The following is a 16026-nucleotide window of genomic DNA, read 5'->3' on the forward strand; positions in this document are numbered from 1 at the left end:
AGCGACAGCCCGTGACACTACTATATATATATATATATATATATATATATATATATATATATATATATATATATATATATATATATATATATATATTATCTAGTACTAATAGAGGTGTACTGAGACACTTATCTGCATCTGTTCAATCAAACAAAATCACCCCACCCCAGTGGATAAAGATAGGGTTACTGGTTTAAATACAATGTAAAACATCGTTATTTTATTTATCAACTAAAAACCACAGTCTCCAAGCTTCATTTTGTGGTATTTGAAAGAAATTAAGTTGTCCCCACACTGCGAAAGTAGGCTATAGTTGCCTGAACAGAAAAGCACATGGCTAATTATTATGCAGAATGAAGTTGCTTACATGACAGAAGAACATAGTGATTGCTGTGGCTCTGTAACCATGTGGGATGTGGATGCCAAGCAGCAGGCATTACGTTAACAGGCGTAAATGTGTTAACAGGCATTAGCTAACGCTAACGTCGCATTAGCTAGCTGGCGCTAACATTACATTAGCTAAAGCTACGTTTGTTTCATCCTCCTTAAAAGTTAACATTCTTGCAAATGTTATTTAACCTAGCTGTCGTTCGCTTTTCTTCACTCGTAGAATATGTAAGTTAGCGCACGTTACATTAGCTAACGTTATCGAAAACGTGCAAAATATATTGGAGTGTTTTTTGCTTTTAGGCAAAAAAACAAACATGTTTAAACCGGAAACCATGATTTTTGATTAGACCAAATTAATAAATGCACTTTACATGAATGACACAGTTGTTTAACTTTTTTCAGTGTATATATATATACACATACATATATATCTATCGATATACACTTATAAATACATATATATCCATATGTATGGATATATATATATATATATATGTTTCTAACAATCAATTAGCGCAGTAAAAAGCTCCTACTGAGTGCATTATTGTTCCAGATGTATTGCTGATGTAACGTGATGCAACGCTGGTGGCATCACATTACATGTAGGGGGGTGATGCATGGCAGAGAGACAGTCAATGTAGGGAAAGTATTGTAGGATTTATTCGAATTATAAGAACTGAACATGTATAAATACTACTGGATTGTTTATTGGAGATGGGCAGCAGGTGAGTGGGTGGGGAGCTCAAGGTGAAGGGGGTGGTATTGGATCTAGAATGACATGAGTTAGTAACAGAGTAACATAATGAATCCAGCTGCAGAGAGGTAGAATGGTATTTAACATTGTAATAAGATATCAGTAGCTGAGATGGCTGGTAGAGGGACAATAACATAGCTCATCATATTGCATTACTCCCATCTTTTCTATCTTACTGCTGGCTTTGCAAATACTAATGTCTTTCTGCCAGCTCATATATGGCCATGAAACTGGCGGCCATCGTGTACCAGTTAGGTGCGAACTGCAAACTAAAAACACTGGAAAAAATTAATTTGGGTCAAAATCTGGTATGAATGTTTCTCCATTTCTAATTTATTTGAGTTTTTTCCTTTAATTTTCCACTTATCAGTTCGTCTTCTGTAGATGTTTTTACATGTCTTGTCAATATAAGTGATATATATATATACAGTATATATATATATATATAACTTATTATATACGCATATTGGTTGTGGTGTACAGTAAGTAAGTGTATGGTAGGCACACCGCTAATGAAGTGGACTAAAAATAGACATCTGAGGATGAACTGGCCAAGACATGACTTGTTTTAAATGTCATTGCAAAATTTGTCAGACATGCCTCATATTTTGGTGCCTCACCAGCACCTTTCATCCCATAATTACTAGTGAAAAGAGCATGGTCTGCTGTTGAGTCAGAACTGATTAGCCACTTGTGTCCCGACTGCACGTCTGACCTGTATGTCTCTGCATAAGAAACTTTTAATTTAGATTCAGGCCTCACTGATTGAAGGAAATTGTGTGCTCAGAGACCAATGGGACTCTTTGGTGACTCACAACATCATATAGTCTGAGATAATATCTACCCTAACCGGAAAAGGTCAAGTTTCCAACTGGAAACATGTACACTACAATATGTGACAAACCGATTCCATGTCTTTGTGTATATTAGCTAACAACAATAGTAGTTTCTGCACACTGACCTAAACCAAACGTCCCGTGTGCCTGAAAACTTGGCAGCCTGCAAAAAAATAAGTGTAATGAGAAAACTGCAGCATGAGATCGTTAAAATGAACAGTGCTGCTATCTCAATGTGCCTCAGGCACCATGTTTACCGATTTCATGATTATATCTGTGCATTGTATATTAGATAATTTAATTGTCAATTATGATACAACTTAATGATAATGGAAAAATGTTACAATTATACAATGCTTTTCACCCCATGGGGCCACAACTATTGAGTCAAACCGACTGGGGTTCACTGATGTGTGTTGTTTGAATAAAACAGGCTTTTAATTGATTTTTCCTCCAGCAAGATCAAATTATTTTTGAAGAAAACTGCTGTTTGCTGTCGCTTTTGCATCACATTATCATCCTTGCTGTGACCGTTATCAGTATCAACATCCAGAATATATTTTTATCCAATGTATTTAAGGATGTTGGACATTGTTACGGCCTCTCTAGGGTGCCTAGGGTAAACAGGGCGCAAACAACAGGATGACTTTTCAACACTTCATCCTTCTCTGGATTAGTAACAGGGATATTCACCACCTCACCACTAGGCAGTACCTTTACCCCTGCTATATCATTCCCCATAATGAACACAACCCCTGGTATAGGGAATGAGTAAGCTCACAGCAACATCAAAGAACCCAGAAATTAACTTCGACCTGACATGCACACGATGTAGAGGGGCAGGTACGTAACCCATCTCAATGCCCCGTCCTAGTGCGCTAGCTTCACAGGAGGTCAGCGAGAATAAAAGACTGCGAGCGACCAGTGTCTCTCAGTATCCTCACCGGCCGTCGGTCTTCAACATTTCCTATCAATGACACAAATCCATGAAGATAAATTGCTTTTATCCGGTTCTTCAGGCATACAAAGTGTTACCGGTTAGTCAGAAAGAGTAACCGTTTTGATTAAACCAATACCCTTGGCTTGCATTACTGGTCGAGGCAGCTGTTTATGCTTGAGAGTCAGACACTCAGCAATGACATGACCAGTGTTGTGGCAATAGAAACACTGCTTGTCTGACTTTGGGCTTGCAAGGGACCCTTTTGAACGCTGGAAAGGTGAGTCAGCATTTCTTAGAGTATTGTCATGAGTAGCCATCTCCCGCTTCCCCAAAAAGTGTCAACGCAAACTCCTCTGCCAGGACAGCAGCTTCCTGCAAAGGTGTGGCTTTGTGATCATTCAGGTACACCATGGTCCACTCTTGAACACAGTCCCTAAATTCTTCCAGCAACATCAGTTCCTGGCATGAGCTGAAGTCAGTGGCGTTGCTGACTAGGCACCATCTAGCTTCTACTTCAATTTCCCGGAAGGGAGGGACCAGAGCGATATTTTTTCTAACATCGAATGCCAAAGGAGTTGAGACAGGCTGGGGAGAAATAGGATGTTCCATAGCATCCGTTTGAGACTATAACTCAAGCTGGCGGATTTTTATAGCTGTGTCGGCATCAAGCTTATGGCAACTAAGGAAGATTTATTGAGAGTTTATGGATTAACAAAAGGTAAAACTACAACGGAAGCAAAAAGGCGCCAGGGTCTCTAAGGCCAACACAATACACCAAAACCCCTACACTAACTAGAACATAAGGTCAAACTGACCTACAGTAGCACAAAGAAAAACAATACTGAGCTCCCCGTCTAGCCACAAAACAGGAGAAAACAGACACAACGAAAATGGCAGAGAACCCCTACACAGCTTCCCCCAAAATGATGAAAATGGAAGCCTGCACTCAGGCACCATACCACACCATGTCCGACTGTTCGCAGCTCGGAGGAGAAAAGAGAGAGAGAGAAGCACTGGATCTGGGAGTATATACTGTATATCCAGCCCACTGATTGAGTGATGTCTTCAGGTGGCGGTGCTCCAGACGTGCCAGACCTGAAACAGACAGACAGCACTCTTCTGGGAAGAGGGTGGAGTTAAGTCAGGCGGTGTAACAGACATGATGACAAAACACTTCCATCCAAGTCATGACCATTACTTGAACAACTGCTTTGACATTTCTCCACATTTAGGTCATTTGAGGATCTTGGGGCTTTGCAGCCTTTAGAAACCCTTTGAAAATGAAGGAAATGGCTTATGTCCACTAACAATTCAACCAAACTCAAATCGTGTTCTGTGGATTAGAAAATAAGTAAATTCTTGCCTGGTATAAACTTTAGTTACATTGAGCCGAATACACCACAAAGAACTCCTATCAAACATAATCTTAATTCTACACATGGGCAGGAACCGTGAGAAGAAGAATTTAGTTTTTGTGTATTTTGTGATGGAGGCTGTAACTGCAAGTGTACTGTTTTGAGAGACTCTTTGTCTTCCTGTATCTGTAAGCCTTTCAGCTTGGAAAAGGTTGCTGGCTTTGGTGTATTTTCTGAATCCTGCAACATTGGGTCAACGGATCTGAAAATTGTGAAATTTGTAGTGTGTCTATTTAGGACGACGCACTGAGCTACCAAATGCACATTTGCAATGAAGCCATCGTTATCCTCTCAGCTGTGTTTTTGAAATAAAAATAGGTTTCAGCAGGGTTCACGAGTGCTCAAGAGAACAAGAGAGAGAAAGAAAAAAAGAGACATAGAAAAAGATGGCTCAGGCAACTCAACATAGCAAGCCTAAAGGAAATACAACGGGTGAAGAGAGGGCCAGCTTAATATACTACCAGTATATTCTTAGTTAATTTCTCTATATGGTATTGTATACATGTAAAAGTGGAAAGAAACAGCAGGAATAAAGACTCTGCTCATTGAAAATGCCATACACTAGAAAATCAAAGATGTGTGCTTGGAGGCAACCTCAGTGAATCTGTGAGTGTTTTGTGATTGATGATTTGTGATTTGCTAGCCATACAAGCTGGCGTGTTACTTATACAGCAGTCTACGGGACTGTTAATGTACGGCTGGCTTGTTATGCATTTCACTCTTTTTACTTGTGCTCTTTGGCTGTATCAGAAATCCCTCTATGTATGATGTGCTGTATTTACTGTCCGGCATTTTATTTGCACCCAGATTTCGGGTGTGGAAATGTACCCATTATTTAGTGTCCTCAAAACAATTACATAACAAAACTAGAGCGGTATGGACACTAGTTTCTGGTGACATTCCCACAATGCAGTGCTTCACAATGTATAGATGCACAAATTATTGTTGTGCGTCTCCAGAGTTGTGAGTGATGATGCTAAATGATTAGTCAAATGTCAGAAATCTCAATTTACTGCTCACCACTCTGAGTAAACGATTTAGTGTCTAGTATTGAATTAACAAATAGGGGGGTGATTTTGGACCCAGTCTGTACAACATGTTGAAATTCTAGGTTGTACTCCTGCCATGGTTATTGCGACAGCTAGTCTGTACTTCTGTGAATCCTGTTGCCTTGTTAGCGTACTAATTAATTTTTTACAATACACAATAGTGAATAGATGATTCTTTATTACTTTTACTTACTCATAGCATATCAAATATTGGCACTGCTCAAGTACTGTACAGTATTTAAACTGAGGGTAATGCACCTTATCACATTTAACGCCACCATGCATTAGTGAGCTGTAAACACCAGACAAAAAGAAAGACAAAGAAGGTTGAGGTTTGAGGGTCTTTGAGCAGATGCTTTCTGGACAGCTTCTCTGTATTCATGGAGCGCAGTCTAGTTTTCTCCCTCAGCATGTATAGCTAGAGCAGATGAAGGGGTTGGAGAAGAAGGCACAGTGATGCAGACCAGCATAGTATAAAGGCATCATGGATCATCAGTTCCCAACGCTGCTGGGCCTTGTGCTTTTCTCCTAGCGCCACTCAGGGCATTCACTAACTTTATGAAAAGGACCATGGATTACAGCCCCCTGGTGCCCACTGCACTATGAAATGCAATAAATGCTGAAGACTGAATGCTATGAGAGCTTTCTTTTCAAATATCCATCGCCCTCAGCTTCTCTTGCATTATGCCTCAATTCACCGAGAGCCCTGAGAGCCTCACAAACTGTGACACAGTGACACAGAGATTGTAAAAGATGAGTTTCTGTACTAAAGATCAACATTGTTTGGAAGATTTGACATTGTCCAAATGTCAGTTTTTCTGGGAGTGGCCACTCTTTGTTTGGTATATAACTGTGGGCTTTTTAGACAATATCCCCAACAGAACAATTGAAAATATAACCGCATTTGCAATAATAGTAGCTAAATTAAAAACAAATATGTCGATGCATGGCAAATAAATTTAAAAAACCTGCGGCAACAGGGAGAAACCGACTTAGTTGCCAGAAAAAATACTGTCATTGTACGTTTCTGCAAACCACAGGATGCATTGAATATTGATGTTTTTGACCCCAAAATAAGTTTCATAAATACGTTTTACTGCAGCCTTGTATCATCCTTGCAGAAACTCTAAATGCCAAGTGGTTACTGTTAAGAAAAGACTAGTTAGGTTTCGGCAGTATTTCTCAAGAGCATTTCTATATCACCAACTCTTAACATGGGGACGGCTGGGCCGGCAGCTCGCCACTAGCGGTGCGAACAACGCTAACAGTGCTGAGAGGGAGAACAGTGTTTACCTCAAGGGGAACCAGAGGGTGGGTGCTACTCTTCCGCCCCAACGCTGTCTGTCTCAGCGTCTTCAGTTGTCACTGAGCACAAGCTCACATGCACGAACATAGACGGAATGCCCAGCAATGTCAACAAAGCACAGAGATGTCACTGCCCTGCACAAATGTCCACATAACAAATAATATATATATATATATATATATATATATATATATATATATATATATTTAAATTCAAATTTACAATATCCGTGGTTTACAGAAATGTACAATGACAACATCTATTGCTGCCGGCTGGGCTGGAGATACACACCACTTCCATCAAGGACTTCATGAGTTCACGAATGAATAGTCTATTTTGTAGCATCAGAAACTCACGTGAACTGAGACGTAAATTTAAAATTGAGGCTAAAGGCGGAAAGTGTGTTTGATCCTGGTATTGACAATGATTGCAGCCAAATGTCAAAACATGGCGGGTGTTTATCTTATGATGCATGACTTTATAACAAATACTTTGATGATAAAATAGAGATACTGAGAACAGGGCATATACATTATGCAGTACTGGAAATATTAGAAAGAAAGAAGCCAAGGGATAAAAACACACAGTGTAGAACCCCCAAAAACATCACACCTTTCAGAGGTAATTATCTGCAATCACAGTGGTTGCTACTGCAGTGGAGGTGGGTAAACTGGAGATGGGGCTGAACCTCCTCCATTCGACCTCATTCAGAGCTGTGACTGACCTTGAACCTGTTGTGCTCCTTGGTAATTTACTGGGGCCAGACTTGCACAATAACTGCTGGGCTTCTGGAAATGAAAGGAAGAAAAGAGAACGAGGACCTCTGATTGCTGGAGAGCCACCAAACACACACACAGAAGACATACCATGGGAAGCGTTTCAGTCTTGTTTGGATAACCTTCACAAATGAAAGACCACAGACACATACAGTCCATGGTACACTGTGAAATTGGTTGCGCCAGAAAATCAAGTCATGCCTTACAGTGTGCACAGTAATGTTGATGTCACCTGTTTGGACATGCATTTAGTTTTCTTGGATTATAATGTCATTATGAATATCATAATGTGGCAGGCTTGTGAGCCGGGGCAACATGTAGCGATAATATTTCAGGATAGTGTTTTGGTTTAACAACAACAACAACAACAATAATAATAATAATGAAAAGTAATTTATATATATAGATTTGTTTTTCCCCCCTAAATATGTGTACGCACATTTTCTTTCATTGCTTCATGTGCTTAATGATTTATGTAACATCTCCTCACTATAAATTACTTCAGAATATGGGCAGCCGTCCAAATTTGACCCTAGCAAGCTATAATTCACCCAGCGAGCAAGGCAAGGAAGCTATTTGAGAACAATAATAACCCAGACCCCCAAAATGACCCCTTTCCAAATGAATGGTCACAGTCGACACAAACACCTTGATTCACGAGTCGGTAGTAGGAGGAAGAAGTAGCTCCACCCAACAGATCCGCTTCATGGTGAGCAACATTTACAGAGTACACATCACTTTTCAATCCTTATGTGTTTGAATTCTGTGCGTAAAAATAATAACATATAATAATAACAAAAAAATATATAGTTTAGCATATGAATATATGAATTTAAAGGAAAGCTGTTTTCCTTAGACACAAAACTCTCCCTGAATATTTACCTTTTCATATTTTAACATCATGTTGCTACATTATACCTGCACTGCATCTGCAGACACAAAAGCAACAGATTATGATTATTGCGTTATTAATATTTGGCAAATCATATGAACAAAATGCAAATACATATGATGCAAACACAAAGATTTTTGATTCCTTCATCTTGTCTTTTGTGTAAATGTAAGAGGGCTTGCATGAGCACAAATTACTTTTTGTGTGTATGAATATATGTGCGGCAGAAGGGGGGAGGGTTATAGATCATGAGACAGCAGTGTGGGTATGCACACAGATTGTGCACCTTATTTGTATATTTATTTGTGTTTGTACCTGTTTGTGAATTCCTTTATTGGAAATAAAAAGAGTATTTTTCATATAAAAATATTATTAATTTAGTGCATTTGACCATGGCCAATGGCACAATTAGTTCACAAGCTTGTTGGTCTGAAAATGCAATCTTATACATTACTTAACTTCTTTATAGCTTAAAAAGCATTATAAGCTAAATGTTCCAGATCTCTACAAATTTACAAACAATGTAGATGAAACCATGTAATTTATCCTAAAAAGCAAGGGATAAAACATGTTGCTATAGTTAGTCTTTTCCGTGCTTGGGACACATGTACAACGAAAATGTCGTTCAATGTGTCTGAATTACATCAGTTTTAATTCATGAGTTAAGCTGCACAAAATAGCCTGCACCATTTATCTCCGCGTGAGAAATAAGCTATAGGTCATTACGCTGCTGCACCTTCTCACTGTGCTTTTCATCATAGGAACATAGGACGAAATGGTTCAGAATCCTCCTGCCTGGTTATCATGGAACGTCTCGCAATGTCTACACAGCCCACGGCTTACGTCCCCCTCTTTCTGTCTGTCTTGATCACTCTGACTTTCTCTCTCGCTGCCTTCCTTTTCCCTCGCTCTTTTCTCTCCCTCGCCTTGTCTGAGATAAATAGTAGGTATTTAACTCTGATGTGAGAACATAATGTCTCCTGCTCAGTAAAAACTACATTTGTCAGTGCCACTGTGCTTTCTGCTCCGGGTAATTGTGCGCCATTGTCTTGCCGGGAGATATTCCTTGCGGCAGACAGGGAAGCGAGGTCGATGGGAGAGGGGAATTTTGTGCCATGTGGAAATGAAAAGAATGTGTTGTTCTAGTATGTGTCAAATGTGGTGGCCTGTATGATTAATTGTGCTATTAGCAGATGCAACCAGTTCCATGCTATTTGGATCATGTTGATCCGTAACGTCTCCATTTTAGTTTTTGTGATTTGTGGGTTCAACAATTCGATAACACTTTCAATGACGGCAATGTCCAAAAGACATTATAAAGATACTTACAATGTGTTATAATCTCTTTATAACACAGTATAATTATAGATATAAGCATGAATAAATGTTCATTATACTTTGTAACAATAATCATAATACATTAACAAGGATATATTACATGCCATAAGGTCATTATGAAATATGTGAAAATGTTTCCAACAATCTTCAAATGGCGTAAACTACAGGTAGAGATCATTACATCTGTGGGTTCTTTCATTGTACATAACAAGTTCTCGCTCAGTGCAGTCCAAAGTGATATATAGTCCAAATGTTAAATAACCTTCGGGCTGATAATTAAGTAACAATATTTGTGTTGCCATGATCTATATTTTAGCCAAGAAGGATGTGTTTCCTTCTCCTTTTACTTAGTAAACACAATCCCATTAGCTGAAGAATGCATCTCAAAACAGACAACAGTCTGCAAATCTATTGATACTCAAATAAAATAAGTAGTATGCCCGTCAAGTGCAGTTTTGTTTTCCAAAATATTCTGAAAATGTGAAATGATCCGTATACTGTCGTCTTTTGCCACACAGACAGTATTGCAATTGTTGTTAAAGATCTTGAAAGTCATTAGACTTCATGGAGATACCATCACAAACTGTCTGGTAGATTCCCACTATAAACTTTGAAAAGTTACTCTTTAAATATGATTTTGACATCTGGATTCTATAAATAGCACCCTCAATGGGTTTCTTGTAAGGCTGCAGTAAAGTGCTCTCTTTGTAATCAGGACTCGGTTGATAGGTTCGCCTCACTGATGACGAGGCTTGTGAACGCGCCTAGTAGGGAATAAAGTGCTCACCTGCTTTGAGTTGTTTACACCGTTGCCACGCGACCATCCTACTCCCTACAACCCACAATCAGTCTGACCTTGTAAAAAACAAGTCTCTGTAAAGAAGAACAAGCAAACATTGTATCCCCTCTGTGAGCACAGACTTCAGTGAGCTCCATAATCCAGCCTAAACTATATTCAGATATATAAATGGCCATCGCACCCAGATCTGGTGTAAAGTCTGGAGTGCCAGACCAAAACATTTATCTGCACATACAACTTAGATTAGAAAGGATAACTTGTAATATACAAGCCTGACCTATGCCCCGATTGACCTGATAGTTTACAAAAAAACAACCATTAACACTTCACCAAAGCTCACTACCAGTTGTAGGCTGGTCACTGGGGGACTTATCCTTGTTGCGTTATATACAACCCAGTCAAGCTATGTGAACCGCCACCACAATCGTCTCATGTGAAGGAGTAATGGCAGAAACTCTCTGTGAGCAGCTAACACCCGAACCATGATGGACAGCTCCACCTCTTGAACTAGGTGGACTTTCAGGGTTCGGGGTGGATGGGGGCATAATTAGGCGATACACAGCTTGGAAGTAAGTGTTGTCTGTGAAAAAAAACTTCAGGGAGAAAAGGTCTCCCAGACATTAATGCATTTATATTAACGTGGATTTGTTAAATGTTGCCTAGTTCCACCTGGACCCAAAACTGTGTTTCTGAATTAGATTATTTTATGTGTAAATGATTTAGTCAAATTTGCAAATACAAATTGGACAACAAATTAAAATAGCTTTTCTTTTGAGTGTTGTTATACAGTATAATGTCTTTACACTTATGCACAACATGCTTTGACCCTGGAAGCAAATATTTAGACATGTAGATGTGAACCAAAGTGCATTCGGGCTGTGAAGCATCTCTTTGTGTTCAGAGCTCGCTACCTTCCCAAGCCTCCCAGTCATTCAAATGGTAAACTAGCAGAACCAACTCTTAATTCATTGGGCAGCATTAACAGTCCAGTCCAGGTCTCAGCACTCCAGCCTGACTCACTGTTTCCCACTACTTTCTCCAAACAGAGAAAAGGAAAGCATTTACCATGAGAAAAGAGACAGGGAGGACAGTTAGAGAGCTGGATGTGGCACGCTTAATCTGTAATCTGTCTCTGCCATTTTTCTTCGAAGCATGTCCTATTCAGTTTTTGTTGTTGTTGTGTCCATCTTGTGTTCATCTCAGTTGCACTCCCACCAGTAACCACAGTACTCAGCTCAAAAGTAGCACAAGTAAGAAAGTAGGACATTTTATATAATAAAAAATATATATACTAAATGTCATTGTTGGCCTGACATAAATGAAAAAGAAAACTCCCTTTGAATCTATTTTTCCCTCGATCACAATATTTGGTACACATTATTGTTGTCTTCAACCATGTTTGCAAAGATATAACACAAAGTTATAACACAAAAGAAGTCACATACATTAAAGATTACATTCGATTCCACTGAATCTTATATTCAATACAAACCATTATATATTCCACTTCAAATCTGGCCCTTATGTATATCATTTGCTTTGGTTTATTACATGTGGGCATGGCCATACTCTGTATATGCTTTCCCAAAAACAAGTATTTTGGCATGCCAGTATGAGATTCACATAGAAGACATTTTGCAAAAGCAAACACATTTGAAGAGAAACATAATGCTGCCCGCATTACTTTTTGTTTGGTAAAATAAGTTAGCACTTCATTGAGTGAAAAACCGTTGCCAGTGAACAAAATTGAGGCAGCAATAATGTTTCTTTCAAAACATATTTGGAAAAAATAATACATAACATTATGTATAGGAGACAGGAACGCCATCTGTCCTCTATGATCAAGCTTCTCTCGAAACAAGAAACAACATGACAAAAAACACATTATCTTAACTATAAATGTGTACAAGAACTACAATAAGTGCTAAAGTATGTTCCACAATTTCATGAAGGGTTGGGGGACTTAAAGAACATCTGTCTACAAACATAAAGGGACTGCAGGAGATGGGCGTCTGGCATTCAACACCATGTTGAGTGGTGAAACCCATGTTAATATCCAACTGCCTCTCGAACAGCCAGCCACCTAATTACATCTGATTTCTCTCAGCACGCCCCTCGGCAATGTTAGAATTGAAGCATACAGCAAAGACAAGTGCATGTTCTGCTCTGGTGGCTCAGGTTATGTGAAATGGGAAAGAGAGAGAGGGAGCGGCAGGATGGGAGAGTCTTCGTGCAATCACTCAGTCATCTGCACTAGATTTGCATAGTAACTGTAGCCTTTAGAAACCCATATAAATATCCCTTGCCTGCCACTTCCTGCCAAATTCTGCACACTAGCCTGCATTTGAATTATAAAGGGCATGATGAGGAAAAAGTATCGAGTTGGGTTATTCTGGCTCCCATGGATTTATGTTATTGAAAATCTCTTTATGAATTCATGACTTTTGGAATCTCGGTAAAGGTTCATTTCTGAGAAAAACTTTTATTTTACTGTGATCACCATAGCAATCAATTTGTGAGTAGAGATCTGCTCAATTACAGTGGGTGTGTAGTTGGTCATGTGATTGGATTTGTGATATATCTCTTTTTTTCCCCTCTCTGTATTATATATAGACTGTTACACGCACCAAGAGTTTGATAATACTGAGTGATGGGCTTGCATCTGAACTGTCATGGAAGTAATTATACTGTAAATAACGTTTGTCTGTGTATGTATGTGTGTGTCAGAGGGCTTGACAGCCGAGGGCAGGCAGGCATGTCATCAGATTTCTTCCTCTCTGCATAAGAAGCATTAGGAAGAGAGAGAGAGAGAGAGAGAGAGATTGTGGGGTGCTGACATATGATGCATCCTTAGTTGGATGTTGTTCGGTTGAGCAATGAATCGTTGCACCGTAGAGGACATTTATCTGGGTTTTGCATACAAGGACACACGTGTGGGGTCCCTAAAGTCTTAATTTCAGTAGAATATATTCATTTGGGGATTGGCTCAAGTATTGTAGTCATGGGACTTGCCGCCCAAATGTTGCTGGCTTTCGTGGGAAAACACACAAAATGAGATACATTGACTGTATATATAGAGTTTAGCTGGCATTGTGACTCGGGATGAAAATATCAGTCGGTTGTTCTTTTGTCCAGACTGAATGGATGAATATGATGGATTGTCCTGAAATGTGTCAGTCCCTCATCATGGTCAGAGGATGAATCCTACTGACTTTGGCCCTCCCCTTGTTTTTTTAATCTAGAACCACCAGCAGGTCAACCACTTTCCAAGTGAAATATTTCAATTTAATAAATTGGCACATTTTGAATGGACACTTATTGTTCCCAATTAATGAATCGTAATAACTCTTAACTTCTCATCTCCATCCTCATGGCAAAATCCAAATTTGTACAACTGTGTATGACCAAATACCTGTAAAAATAATGGCATTCCTATCATCTACAGGTGTCCTTTGTGTTCAATGCTTGATTAGCAAATATCAGTATGCAGCACACTAAATGCTGAACATGGTGAAGAATCAACATACTAAACTGAGCTTGTTAGCATGCTGATGTTAGCATTTATCTCAAAAGCAACGCTGTGCCAAAGAGGCTCTGTGAATCTTCAAAAATACAATGTAATAAATATCATGTAAATATTAGAGTACCTTCCACCCCTTGTAACTTGATGTGAGGCCCTGTAACCTTTCCCGAAATCAAACACATGTGAATCTGTCACGCCGGGGCACTAATGAGAGAACCCAAATGCACGACCCGAGGCAGAGAGGAAAGTTCACAAGGATTCCTTTATTGATAAAGGTAATATTGCAACAGGATAGAGTCTCTGGAGAAGGACCGCCGAAGGTTCTCCCGATGTAACTGGGGAGGGACTGAGACCGGTCGGCAAGGCTCTGACCCGCTGTGGTGAGAGCAGCTGTCTCACTCAGGGGAGAGTAGAATCGTCAACGTAAACAGTCCAGGGTCATTCACAGGAAGGCAGTCAAACTCGGCAGAGGTACAGGCAGGGATCGGGCTTACTCGGAAACGAAGGGACGTCGGAATCAGAACAGGATATCAGGCAGGAAAAACGCTGGTAAGTTGACTCACAGGTGAAGAAAAACGAACTGGCAACGAGACAAGTGAAGCACAGAGTATGTATGTATATATATATATATATATATATATATATATATATATATATATATATATATACACACATATACATACACACACTGGGAGGGGAGTTAACGAGACACAGGTGAAACACATCAGGGCAGGGAGAGGTAATCACATATGAGGAAGTAAAGACAGCAGACATGACACAGGAGGATGATTTCAAAGTAAAACAGGAAGTGACAAGACAACAAAAATAAAAGCACTACCGTCTAGTGACGGTTGTGACAGTACCCCTCCCCTTACGGCCGGCACCTGACGGCCCAGGATGGGACTGGTTGAAATCGTGGATGAGGGAAGGGTCAACGATGTGCGAGGCGGGCACCCAGGAACGTTCCTCAGGTCCATAACCTTCCCAGTCCACCAGGTATTGAAACCCGCGGCCACGTCGGCGAGAGGACAGGAGCTTGCGGACGGTATAAACAGGACCCCCATCCACAAGTCGGGGGGGAGGCGGGGGCTGGGCAGTGGGCACCAACGAGCTCTCCTTAGCGGGTTTGATCTGGCTGACGTGGAAAGCTGGGTGCACTCTCATGCTCCTGGGGAGTTTCAGACGCACAGTGACAGGATTAATGATTTTAGTGATGGGAAAAGGACCCACGAACCTGGGTGCCAGTTTTCTGCTCTCCATATGTAGGGAAAGGTTGCGGGTGGACAGCCAGACACGTTGGCCGTTCTGGTACTCTGGAGCAGGAGTGCGGCGGCGATCAGCGGCCTTCTTGTAACGCTCCGAACTGATAAGAAGGGAGCGCCTGGCCCGGCTCCAGGTGCGTTTGCACCGCTGAATAAGGGCTAGAGCAGAGGGGACAGCAACCTCCTTTTCCAAGGACGGGAAGACGGGGGGCTGGTACCCGAACACCACATGAAACGGGGATAAACCAGAAGATGAGCAGGGTAAAGAATTGTGTGCATACTCCACCCACACTAGCTGCTGACTCCAGGCGGCGGGGTTCTGGGTGACCAGACAGCGTAGTGTGGTCTCCATCTCCTGGTTGAGGCGTTCAGTCTGTCCATTGGACTGCGGATGGAAGCCGGAGGACAGGGAGACGGAGGCACCGATGAGGGAGCAGAAGGCTTCCAGAATAGAGCAGTGAACTGGGGACCTCGATCAGAAACCACATCAACAGGGAAACCATGAATGCGGAAAACATTAGACAGGAGTGCCTCAGCAGTCTCCTTAGCAGACGGAAGCTTAGGCAAAGCAATGAAGTGAACCATCTTGGAGAACCTGTCTACCACCGTTAAGACGGTGGTGTTACCTGCAGAGGGAGGCAGTCCAGTGACGAAGTCCAGGGAGATGTGTGACCAGGGTCTCAGGGGGACAGGCAGAGGGTGAAGCTGACCCACAGGAGGCTTGTGGGACACTTTGCAGGAGGCAC

Source organism: Cyclopterus lumpus, chromosome 5 (genome assembly GCF_009769545.1).
Source record: "Cyclopterus lumpus isolate fCycLum1 chromosome 5, fCycLum1.pri, whole genome shotgun sequence".
NCBI classification, from domain to species: Eukaryota; Metazoa; Chordata; class Actinopteri; order Perciformes; family Cyclopteridae; genus Cyclopterus; species Cyclopterus lumpus.